We start from the raw sequence: 14,021 nt of genomic DNA on the forward strand, positions 1-14,021 counted from the left end.
ACTTTGATCCGACGTTACGTGTTTTGTCACAATTAATAGAAGCACTAGGGGTGCCTATGTTCTTGAATTCCCATGTGTCTTATTATTATATCTTATGTTCATGGGTCTCAGAAAAATATGTAGTTGATAAAGTTTATCCGAAAGGCATATTGATCTTATGACTTTTCGAGAAATCTTATTAACGTATTTCTTATGCATCTCATTTATTTATACATGTACATTGACCCATGACCAGATGGCATTATATACGCGTATATTATATGTATATAGGATATGGGAAAAGGTTACGGTGTTATATACGCACCACCACCTGATCAGCTGGTATATGTTGATGATTTTGCCCACAGTGGCCGAGATGATATGACGGGATGCCCTCAGAAGCTTGATGATGTTATCTACACCTATACCTATGCATGATACGATATTTATATGCACGTGCATGATATTATAAATATTTCAGGATTCACAAAGTTATTTAGACTTACAGTTGGAATTTTTTACTCAATGTTTCATCTACGTCTTTTATGTACTGATTTTCATGCCTTACATACTCAGTACATTATTTGTACTGATGTCCCTATTTTTTCGGGGCCTGCGTTTCATGCCCGCAGGTGCTGGAAGACAGGCTGGCGGTCCCCCTCTTTAGGATCCTTGATCAGCGAGAGTTGGTGTGCTCCACTTGGTCCGGAGCTGCTTTGAGTTTTGGTATGATGTGTTTGTATACATATATGGGAATGACGGGGCCCGGTCAAGTCCTTGTACAATTGTATATTCTATTAGAGGTCTGTAGACAGTTATGTATAATTGGATAGTGTGTGGCCTTGTCGGCTTCCAGTTTTGGATATATAGTTGTCTATAGCATCCTTGTCGGCTCGCCCTACCGTATTCCGCATGTATATGTATATATGTCTTTTGGACAGGTTTTCCCTCACGTATGTTATTATCTTAATTCAGCAGTTGAGCACCGATCGCGCTCCTCAGTTTTGGGGCGTGACACCCTCGCACTGATAGCCCTATCTGCATGACCAATACCTACTTCCTGATGCCGAGATTGTGCGGCTACTAATCGAGTCAATAGCTGAATGTAATCTCTTATCTCCTGACTTGGTGCACCTGGCTGAGGAGCTGGGTGTAGAGGGGCAGGTGCTGGAGCTGGTGCCTCTCAGAGCTCCTCTGGAGAGGGCGGGGTATGTGAAGTCTAAGATGGAATCTCAGCCACGGACTTGCCCTTCTGGGTGGCTATAGTCGTTTTAGGCATCGTTGAAAACACAACACATCGTTAGGAAAATGAATTCTTATATCGCACGATCTAAGATAAGAAGGGAGGACAACATCCTATATGTCTCGTAGCCTCCTATTTATAAATGTGGTGCACAACACACTCATCAACAAAACTCTACTAAACACGGTCTGTAGACAACCCTAGGATAGAACTGCTCTGATACCACTTTTGTCACGACCCAAACCGATGGGCCATGATGAGTGCCCGAGTCCTACCTGTCTAACACCCCTAAGCATACATCTAAGATATAAACATAAATTAATGGTAGGTCATGAATAACATTTGTCAATAACCTACTGAATTATGAGAATAACATACGTGATGGAAAACCTGTCCAAAAGACATATATAAATATACATGCGGAATACGGTAGGGCTAGCCGACAAGGCTGCTATAGACAACTATATATCCAAAACCAAAAGCCATCAAGGCCACATATCCAACTATACATGACTGTCTACCGAGATCTAATAGAGTGTACAATTGTGTAAAGGACGGGACTGGGCCCCGTTGTACCCATATCTACATACAAAAATAACGTACCAAAATCAATAACAACTCCGGATCAAGTGTAGCACACCAACTCTTGCTGATCAAGGACCCTATGAAGGAGGACTGTCAGCTTGTATACCTGCACCTGCGGGCATGAAATGTAGGCCCCAAGAAATAGGGGCATCAGTACGAATAATGTACATAGTATGTAAGGCATGAAAATCAATACATAGAAGACATAAAAGTAGTATGGAGTAAAGGAATCCGCCTGTAAGCCTAAATAACTTTGTGAATCCTGAAATATTTATAATGTCATGCATGTACGTATAAATGCCATATCATGCATAGGTATATGCGTACCTAACGTCATCAAGTCTTTGAGGGCATCCCATCATATCATCCCGTCCTCAGTGTGCAAAATCATCAATGTATACTAGCTGATCAGGTGGTGGTGCATATATAACGTCGTAACCTTTTCCCTTATCCCATATACATATAATATACGCGTATATAATGTCGTCTAGTCATGGGTCAATGTACATGTATAAATGAATGCAATTCATAATGAAGTAAGTCAATAAGATCTCTCGGATAAACTTTATCAACTTACGTATTTTTCTAAGACCCGTGAACAGATGATATAATAATAGGACACATGGGGAATCAAGAACATAGGCACTCCTAGTATTTCTATGAATAGAGCCATTTATGAAAGTTGTGCGTTTGCTCATTTCGTTTGTATCATATGGATCATGCCAAAAGTAAAGAAAGGATAGCTTTAACATACCTGAGTCGATTCTCTTAATAATCCCTCTAACCCACGTCTTTTGCAATAAAACACGTAATAACGGATCGAAGTAGGAAAAAATCCGTATGATATTCTTGAGAAAGGTTATACCATGCTCCCTTAGAATTGCATGTCACGCTGCTATTACATTAAGTAGTTTTGTATGAATTCCTTTGTAGCTTTCACACATTACTTTGCAGATATATGTATCTCCCTTTGGGGGCCCTACTTGACATGGATTACTTTGCCAAAATCCCCTAAATATGCCACCTAGCCACATAAGCCCAAGATTCATTGTTTGGTCTTAGCAAACATAACAACCTTGATGCCATGTTGGGGTGATGATTCCACAAAAAAGCTTATCCACAAATTTCTAATTGATTTGTTAAATTCCCACTCAAATTAATAATTTACCCATTACCAACGTAATTAGGTAATATCTTAATTTACTTAAAATATTAATCACTTTTAATATACTTTATACACCGTACTATCATGGTCATGTGGTACCTTGTATGGCACTAGCTTTCACACATTACTTTGCAGATATATGTATCTCCCTTTAATGAATTAGGGAGGTCTCTTATCATAGTGGGTTGTGGGCCCAACTTGACATGGATTACTTTGCCAAAATCCCCTAAATATGCCACCTAGCCACATAAGCCCAAGATTCATTGTTTGGTCTTAGCAAACATAACCACCTTGATGCCACGTTGGGGTGATGATTCCACAAAAAAACTTATCCACAAATTTCTAATTGATTTGTTAAATTCCCACTCAAATTAACAATTTACCCATTACCAACGTAATTAGGTAATATCTTAATTTACTTAAAATATTAATCACTTTTAACATACTTTATACATCTTACTATCATGGTCATGTGGTACTTTGTATAGCACTAGTTCATAAATACGGGGTATTATAGCTTGGACCGTATTTTATCCCAAATTGACAACCTTCAACGAAACTCCTTTTCTTTGATTTGTTTACCCTCTAATCTTCACGGCACTTACTTATCACCTGTTATAAATAACATAAGTACTTATAACTACAAAAAAATAATCTCATCCTCAAGCCTACGTCGATTAACTTACGACGAAACTTTAACGTACGAAAATGCAAAATGTAATAGTATTTGTGTAGATGCTCATGTACTCAGTGACACCCGAGTTTTGGGAATTTCTGTATTAAGTTGTGATGTTTTCATACAGTTTTTATGAGAGTTTTACTTATTTTAAACCTGTTTTAGTATAATATGAATTTGAAAGTGTTGGTATGAATGGGTTGTCGGCTTCCCTAGTAACATGATAGGTACCATCACGACGGGTTGAGATTTGGGTCGTGATACCTTATGATTTGTTTTTTTGTGTTTCACTGTACAAGTTTTCTTGCATGTTCTTTGCTCCTGTGGTATCAATAGCTGGTTGGCATTTTCGTAGACCCGTGATTACAGTAGATGCAACGTTTTAAAGTCAAAATATTGTGGTGTTATGTTTGTTGTTGTATCAAAGGATGCAAAGAATCAAATCTTTCCTCTATCTTTTGGTGTAGCAAATTCAGAAAATAATGATTCATACACTTGGTTCTTCGGGGAAATGAGAAAAGTAATTGAAATTCGCCGTGAACTGATTTTCTTATCAGATAGAAACCAATCGATCGCACATGGAATTAGACAAATTTATCCTGAAGCTCACCATGGTATTTGCCTCTATCACTTTGAGAAGAATTTAAAGCAAAGACATGCAAAAAGCACGGTAATAAATCTTTTCCAAAGTGCTGCAAGGTTATACAGACGTGAAGATTTTAATGAGTTAATATCTCAGATCAAAAGTGTCGACAAGAAAACATACAATTACATAATGGAAGAGCCACCAGAGAGATGGGCTTGATCATGGTTCCCACGACGACATTATGATATGTTGACAACAAACATGGTTGAATCAATGAATTCCATATTACTAAAAGCGAGAGAGATGCCTGTTTTAAGAATGTTAGATGTCATTCAAGAAAAGTTGGGACAATGGTTTTATGAACGGAGAAAAACAACACATGAAAATTTTCACAAAGTATCAATATGGGTAGAAGAAGAGATAAATAAGAAGATAGACTTGGCTTGCAAAATATTTGTAAGTATATTTATTAACTTCCGAATTTATGATCTTTTTGACTTCATGCTTACAGAAAAACACATGTCTGAAGTTTTTTCATACTGTATTTTGCTTAACTATAGAATGTTTTGTCTACAGTAATTAACTAATGCATGATTACTTCCGCTTTTGATGTCTGAAGTGATTTACTACTTACAGAGAAAAAACTTCATACTTTTTCTTTTTGAAGCAATAATACACTAATATAGTTTTTTTACTTTTTAATTCCTTCTTAGGTGTTCAACTATCATGACCCCAATTTCCGTCTGTAGGATGTCGTGATGGCACTTAGTCTCTAAGACTAAGTAAGCCTAACAATTTGCGGAATAACTGAATATAAAACTGAACTCAAATCTAAACACATGAAATATAAATAGAACCTGCGATTCAAATAATGACAATTCCCAAAATCTGGTAGAAATAAGTCACAAGCTTCTAAGAGAAAATACTAAGTATCTCTATACATTAGAGTCTAGAGAGAATAAGGGAAACAACATAGTAAGGATAGAGGGGGACTCCGAGGTCTGCGAATGCTGGCAGATATACCTTGAAGTCTCCACGTACGGTCCAGCTCACTTGTATCTGGCCTGGTAGGAAGAACCTGGATCTGCACAAAAGTATGTGCAGAAGTGTAGTATAAGTACACCATAATGGTACCCAATAAGTGCCAAGCCTAACCTTGGTAGAGTAGTGACGAGGTCAGGTCAGGGCCCTATTGGAATAAAAGGTAATGAGGCAGAAAACATAATAATATAATGAAGTGACTGAGAAATGAACAACGAGAAATTTAAGAAAGGTAACAACACACCAAATAGAGGAAAACAACAGGGGCGCTCCCGAGGTATCACCTCGTAGTCCCAAATGTAAATACACAATAGGGGGATCTCTCGAGGTACTGTCTCGGTCCCAAAAGTAAATATGCAACGGGGAATCTCCCGAGGTACCGCATCGTAGTCCCAAAAGTAAATATACAACAGCGGATCTCCCGAGGTACCGCCTCATAGTCACCAAAGTAAATATACGACACGGGGAGCTTCTGAGGTACCGCCTTGTAGTCCCAAAAGTAAATACACAACTCATAACCTATGGAACAACGAATTTACAGCAAGGAATCATACAAGTAAAGACTGAATACAAGATCATGGAGGCAAGTAATTCAACTAAGTATGTTGCAAAAATTTCAAGTAAAAGTTAAGACACGTAGACATGCGATACTAGGCTAAACATGACAACTACATATGCTAAGGCAACTCAGTTAAGAAATTTAAAAGAAGACTACTCAACAAGAACCAAAATTTCCACATTTAGCACATGTACGCACTCATCACCTCGCGTACACGGTCCCCACATATCAAAATTTTTACAACAGTACCAAATCCTAAGGGGAGGTTCCCCCACACAAGGTTAGACAAGTCACTTACCTCAAATCTCGCTCAATTAATCGATAAGAATGCCTTTCCCTCGACTTTCCAACTCCAATCGGCTCGAATCTATCCAAAACAATTACATTCTATAAATATAACTACAAGCAACTAATTTAAATAATGAAATTATGACTTTAGCAAAGAATTGAAAACTCGGCCCAAAAAGTCAATCCGGACCTACGTCTCGGAATAGGGTTAAAGTCACAAAAATACGAACACCCATTCGACCACGAGTGCAACCATACCAATCTTATCAAAATCCGATATCAACTCGACCTTCAAATCCTCAAATCTTATTTTCAAATCCCTAGGCTCAAATCCTCGAATTTCACCTCAAAAACACGTAATCTAGTCGAAATACTCAATGATAATTCAATATTATTGACTAACAATGATTACAAGTAACCTCAAGTTTTCCCGTGAATTCTCGCTCAAATATTGCCTCAACCCATGTTTGAAAGGTCCAAAAATGACAAAATGCCGGACCCCTTCTGTTTTTCTGTAGCCTGACCAGTGTTTCCGCTTCTGCGGAGTACTTAAACGCATCTGCAGTCTCGCAGATGTGAGGTCCTCCATACTTCTGTGCTTCTTTTGCTTCTGCGGACAAGAGGTCCTCTTTTGCAGCCTCTCTTTTGCGGTCGACACTGCCGCTTCTGTGGAACTAGCTGCTCCCCTTCACTCCGCATCTGCGGCGCCTGGCTCGCACCTGCGGGCTCGCAGATGTGGAAAGCTTCATGCGCCTACAACGCATCCCCAGGCCAAGCCCCAAATCTGCTTCTGTGCCTTACCAGTCGTACTTGCGGCAGCGCACCTGCGAGAATAATTCCGCAGATGCGTTTGCACTAGAAGGTAGAAAATCCCAGCTTTGTTCTAAGTCCGATTTTAATTCGTTAACCATCTGAAACTCACCCGAGTCCCCCGGGACCTCAACCAAATACACCAACAAGTCCTAAAACATCATACTATCTTAGTCGAGCCTAAAAATACCATCAAACAATGCTAAAAACACGAATTGCGCATCGATTCAAGTCTAATGAATTTTAAAACCTCAAATTTCTACATCCGATGCCGAAACCCATCAAATCAAGTCCGATTGACCCCAAATTTTGCACTTAAGTCATAAGTGACATTACGGACCTACTCAATTCTCCGGAATCAGAATCCGACCCCGATATTAGAAAAAGTCCATTCTCGGTGAAACATTCCAAAATATCATCCAATTTTCTAACTTTTGCCAATTGATGCTAAAATGACCTTTGGACCTCCAAATCAAAATCCAAAGCTATTGGAACCGTCGAAACTCCATTCCGAAGTCGTCTTCACCCAAATCAACCTACGGTCAATTCCTATGACTTAAACTTCTATTTTAGGGACTATGTGTCTCATTTCACTCTGAAACCAAAAACAAATCCTCCCGACAAGTCACGTAACCCAAAAATGAAATAGAGGGAGCGATAAGTAGGGGTTCTGGGCTAATACTCTCAAAACGACCGGCTGGGTCGTTACATCTTCCCCCTCTTAAAATAAATGTTCGTCCTCAAACGAGTATAAAGACATACTTGCAGTGGTGAAAAGATGAGGATAACGGCTGCGTATATCATGCCCGGTCTCCCAAGTCGCCTCTCAACCGGATAACCCCTCCACTGAACCTTCACTGAAGCGATATTCTTTGACCTCAACCTTCGAACCTGCATGTCCAAAATGGCCACTGGCTCCTCAACATAAGATAGATCCTTGTCCAACTAGACTGAGCTGAAGTCTAACACCTGAGACGGATCGCCGTGATACTTTCGGGGCATGGAAACATGGAATACTGGATGAACTGCAGAGAGACTAGGTGGTAGTGCAAGTCTGTTAGCCACCTCTCCAACCCTCTCAAGAATCTCAAAACGTCTGATATAACTAGGGCTCAACTTGCCCTTCTTTCTGAATATCATAACACCTTTCATGGGCGAAACCCGGAGCAAGACTCGCTCCCCAACCATGAATGCAACATCGTGAACCTTCCGATCTGCATAACTCTTCTACCTAGACTGGGTTGTACGAAGTCGATCCTGAATCAATTTAACCTTTTCCAAGGCATCCTGAACCAAGTCTGTACCCAATAGCCTAGTGTTACATCTCGCATTTTCATACGTTAAAGTTTCGTCGTAAGCTAATCTACGTAAGTTCGGGAATGAGGTTATTTTGGGACTATAAGCATTATGCTATCTCAAACACGTGTTGAGTAAATTCGTGAAGGAGAGAGGGTAAGAAAATAGAAAAAAATGAGTTTCGTCGAAGTTTGGCGATTTGGGATAAAATACGGTACAAGCTATAATACCCCATATTTATGGACTAGTGCCACACAAGGTACTACATGACCATAATAGTAAGATGTATAAGGTATGTTAAAAGTGAGTAGTATTTTAAGTAAGTTAAGGTAATTCTTAATTATGTGGGTAATTGATTAATTATTGGGTAATGGGAGATTAACTAGTTAATTAAGTAATTATTGGGTGATTAATTAAAGAATTGGATAAGATTAGACCCTCCCCCACGTGGCAGCAAGCCACCCCAAGAATTGTGACTCTTAAGTAATTATATTATGTGGCAAGATTAGAGATGTGAAATTTGTCAAGTCTTCAGAACGTGAGTCACATATCCATTTAATAATGAGAGACATTGTAAGTCTTAATAACGTGAGTCACATATCCATTTAATAAAGGAGAGCCATTGTAAGTCTTAAGAACATGAGAGTCACATATTCATTCTTAAGAACGTGAGAGTCACATATCCATTCTTAAGAACGTGAAAGTCATATATCAGAACGTGAGATTTGTCAATTATAAGGGAGCACGGTGCAATCTTTCTCAAGAATATCATACGGATTTTTCCCTACTCCGGGTATGTTAAGGCTATTCCTTCTTTCTTTTCGGCATGATCCAAATAATACAAATGAAACGAGCAAAATACGCAACTTTCTTAAATGACTCTATTCATAGAAGTATTAGAGATGCCTATGTTCTTGATTCTCCATACGAATTATTATTATATCTTCTGTTCATGGGTCTCAAAAAATACGTATTTGATAAAGTTTATCCGAAAGGTATATTGATTTTATGACATTCCGAGAAATCCTATTAATGTATTTCATATGCATTTCATTCATTTATACATGTACATTGACCCATGACCAGATGGCATTATATACGCGTATATTATATTTATATGGAATATGGAAAAAGGTTACGGCGTTATATATGCACCACCACTTAATCAGCTGGTATATGTGTTGATGATTTTTCCCACAGTGGCCGAGATGATATGATGGGAAGCCCTCAGAGGCTTGATGACGTTATGTACACCTATACCTATGCATGACACAATATTTATATGCACGTGCATGACATTATAAATGTTTCAGGATTTACAAGGTGACTAGACTTACAGGCAGAATTCTTTATTTCATGTTTTATCTATGTCTGTTATGTGTGAATTTTTATGCCTTACATACTCAGTACATTATTCATACTGACGCCCTATTTCCCGGGGCCTGTGTTTCATGCCCGCAGGTATAGGTAGACAAGTTGACGGTCCCCCTTCTTAGGATCCTTGATCAGCGATAGTTGGCATGCTCCACTTGATCCAGAGCTGCTTTTGATTTTGGTACGATATACTTATATACATATATGGGTATTACGGGGCCCAGTCTCGTCCTTGTACAGTTGTATATTCTATTAGAGGCCTGTAGACAGTTAGGTATAGTTAGGTAGTATGTGGCTTTGTCGGCTTCTAGTTTTGGATATGTAGTTATCTATGGCAGCCTTGTCGGATTGCCCTACGTATTTCACATGTGTATGTATATATATGTCTTTTGAACAGGTTTCCTCACGTATGCTATTCTCGTAGTTCAGCATATGTTATTCATGTTTATATCTTAGACGCATGCTTAAGGGTGTTCGACAGGTAGGACTCGGGCACCTGTCGCGGCCCATCAGTTTGGGTCGTGACAAAAGTGGTATCAGAGCAGTTCTGTCCTAGGGCTGTCTATAGACTGTGTCTAGTAGAGTCTTGTTTATGGGTGTGTTGTGCATCACACTTATAAACAGGAGGCTACAGGATATTTAGGATGGTTACTTTTCCTTTTAATCCATATTGTGCGATAGAACTGAGTTGTAAGTATCTACTCCTAATCTTTGCCTTATTTATGTTTTTAGTGATGCCTATTACTACTGGACGACAGGCGCAAGCCGCTAGCATGGGTCAGAAGGCTATGAAAGTGTTAGAAAGAGATATAAGTTACACTATGGAGACAGACCCATCGGAGATCATGGGTTCTATTGAGGAGGATCCTTCCGAGGATCCATATGAGTCATCCGTTCGAGCAATTTCGATCTCGCCAGCAGCAGATGGGGTGAGATGAGTTCCGACCTCACCAAGGCCCTTAGTCTCCTTATCAGGGCCCGTTGATAAGGGTATAAGGGAAGTGGTGCACGAATTAGCACAACCAGGTTTCCCTCAGGCTCAAAACTATGTCAGGGTATTTATAGACACCAGTTCTTCTGAGGTTCCAGATTGTCCACAGTCTTGGGAGTCCGTCAATCAAGGTTCGTCTATGTATATTATAGGATATGCAGAGGAAGAGGATAGTAGTCAGGCCAAGAGGAGGAAGGTAACTGATAAGGATATGAAGATTCCGCTTCGAAGTGTGTCTGATCGAGCCTCTCATATAGGACGAGGCAAGGACCCTTTACTGTAGACTTCCTCCAGATGTCAGCTTTTGGTTAGTGAGCTCCACTTCTTCTTAGAGTATTACCAAGTCAGGGTTCTGAATATGTTAGGTTGTTTTATGAGGATGTAGGGAGCCCTGTCCCGACTTATATATATGATGGTTATGTTTCTTAGAGGTTTTGTAGACAGTATCACGTGTATAGTTTTGGGTATGGCATGTCAACGGCCTTGTCGACCCCTATGTATCTATATAAACTTTTTTCTAAACTAGTTATGCGAGTTAAGTCCTAATATTGCTACTTACATATATGGATGTGGCCCGTAATGGCCCGGGATAGGTTTAATAATAAACAAGGATAAGATATGTGGTGCTCCATTGGGTAAAACTTGATATTATAATGGGTATGGATTGGTTAGTTTTTATGTTATGCTAACATCGAGTGTAGATCAAAGATGGTTTGATTGCAATTTCCAGAATAGCTTATTTTCGGAGTGGAAAGGTATTACGACATCGCCGAGAGGTAGATTTATTTCCTATCTCAAGGCAAGGAAAATGATCAGAAGGGATTACATTTATCACTTAGTTCGGGTAAAGGATGTGAAAGTAGAGTCACCAACCATTCAATCCATCCCTATGGTTAATGAGTTTCCCGATGTTTTCGATGAGCTCCGGGTCTTCCGCCAGGGAGGGAAATTGAGTTTGCTATTTACCAACTACCAGACACTCAACCAATATCTATTATTCCCTATAGAATGGCACCCGCAGAGCTGAAAGAATTGAAGGAACAACTAAAGGACTTGCTTGAAAAAGGCTTTATCAGACCTAGTACGTCACCGTGGGGAGCACCTGTATTATTTGTGAGGAAGAAAGATGGTTCCTTGCAGATGTGTATATATTATAGACAGTTGAATAAGGTATAAGTACCCCCCCCTTCGAGGATGATGATTTATTTGATCAGTTGCAAGGTACCAAGTGTTTCTCGAAGATAGACTTGAGGTCCGGGTACCATCAGGTAAGGGTTAAAGAGAAGGATATTCCGAAGACAACATTCAGGACCAGATACGGGCACTTTGAGTTTCGTGTTATGTCCTTCGGTTTGACCAATGCCCCAGCAGTATTCATGGACTTCATGAAACGTGAGTTCAGACCCTTTCTAGATCTATTCATGATTGTATTATTTGGTTATATATTGGTGCATTCTCGTGCAGAGATTGAGCAAGCAGATCATTTGCATACTGTGCTCAAAGTTCTACAAAAAGGGAAGTTGTATGCAAAATTCTCTAAATGTGAATTCTGTAGCTTTCCTTGGGCATATTATTTCAGGTTAAGGTGGGTTAATACACAAAAAATTGAGGTAGTAAAGACTGGACCTAGACCCATGATACCGACGGAGGTTCGTAGCTTTCTTGGTTTGGCAGGTTATTGCATGAGACTTGTAAAGGGATTTTCTGCTCTTTTATCACCTTTGACAAAAGTGGTGACGATGTGATGTCTCGCTTGATGTTCTATAAAAGCATAAGATAATCTATGTTGCAAGCAAGTGAAGAAGGGTTGCGAATAAGTATAAATAGATATGTATAGGTCGCAAGCTAAAGTATGGTAGAGCGACAAGGTTTCAGGAAGACAGGAGTAAGGATAAGAAAAGGTGAGTGACAAGGTGACGAGAATGGATAAGTCCTCGGGATTAAGCCCATGAAAATAAGAGAGCTGATGATTTCTCTAAGTTATAGAAAGCTCAGTATAGCCTGAATGAACTCAATGGAGTCTAAGACTAGTAGCATTTAGAAGAGATGGAATACTGCCCTGGTAAAGGAATAAGGGCATAATTGTGGTAGATAAATGATGATGTTTGGGCCTTCGATCGAGTAATGATTTGGAATAAAGGGACTTCATGAATTGTACAGGATTAGAATACCCATGTAAGTTGACTCAAAAGGGAGATAAGTTTCAATGGACTGATGCTTGCGAATGAAGTTTCCATACATTGAAGGACAGATTAACTTCAACACCGATTCTAATGCTCCCAGAGGGAACCGATGGTTATGCTACCTATTGTGATGCTTCGAGCGTTAGATTGGGTTGTGTACTGATGCAGCATGGTAAGGTTGTAGCTTATGCTTCTAGACAACTAAAAAAGCACGAGAAGAATTACCCGACCCATGATTTAGAGTTAGCCGCGGTGATTCATGCACTAAAGATGTGTAGGCACTACTTGTATGACGTTCATGTTGATATATATATACGGATCATAAGAGCCTTCAGTATATCTTCAAGCAAAAGGAATTAAATTTACGCCAGAGGAGATGGTTAGAGCTACTAAAGGACTATGACGCTGATATTTTATACCATCCGGGGAAAGCAAATGTAGTAGCCGAAGCCCTCAGCCGTAGATCTATGGGTAGCCTGTCATATTTACAGCCAGAGAAGAAGGGAATATCCCATGAGATTCATCAGTTAGCTAGTCTTGGAGTTCGATTATTAGATTCAGGTGATACCGGAATTACTATTCAGGACACGACAACATCCTCTTTAGTAACTGAAGTGAAGGAACGCCAATACGAGTATCCTGTGTTAGTTCATTATAGGGATACAACCCCTCAGAAGGAGAAGACACCGTTTGAGATTACAAAAGATGGGGTCCTCAGATATCGAGGACGATTATATGTCCCTAATATTGCAGGGCTGCGTCGGCAGGTAATGGGAAAAACTCACTATTCTTGTTATTCTATCCATCCAGGAGCAACAAAGACGTATCATGATATCAGGGAAGTATATTCGTTGGACGGAATAAAAAGGGATATAGCAGAGTTTGTTGCTCAGTGCCCTAACTGTCAGCAGGTTAAGATTGAACATCAAAAACCCAATGGATTATTGCAGGCTGTAGAAATTCTAATATGGAAATGGGAGGCGATAAATATGGACTTTGTCACGGGTTTACCTCGTTCTCATTGTAAGTTCGATTCCATATGGGTGATAGTCGATAGGATCACGAAATCAGCTCATTTCCTACCGGTCAAATCTACATATACAGCAAAAGACTATGAAAAGTTATATATTAAGGAGATAGTGTGGCTACACGGAGTACCAGTATATATTATATTGTTACACCCCATATTTTCGTACGTGAAAGTACGCCATAAATAAATTAATGAAATCTCAGAAATGAGATGTT

The sequence above is a fragment of the Nicotiana tomentosiformis genome, chromosome 7, assembly GCF_000390325.3.
Source record: "Nicotiana tomentosiformis chromosome 7, ASM39032v3, whole genome shotgun sequence".
NCBI classification, from domain to species: Eukaryota; Viridiplantae; Streptophyta; class Magnoliopsida; order Solanales; family Solanaceae; genus Nicotiana; species Nicotiana tomentosiformis.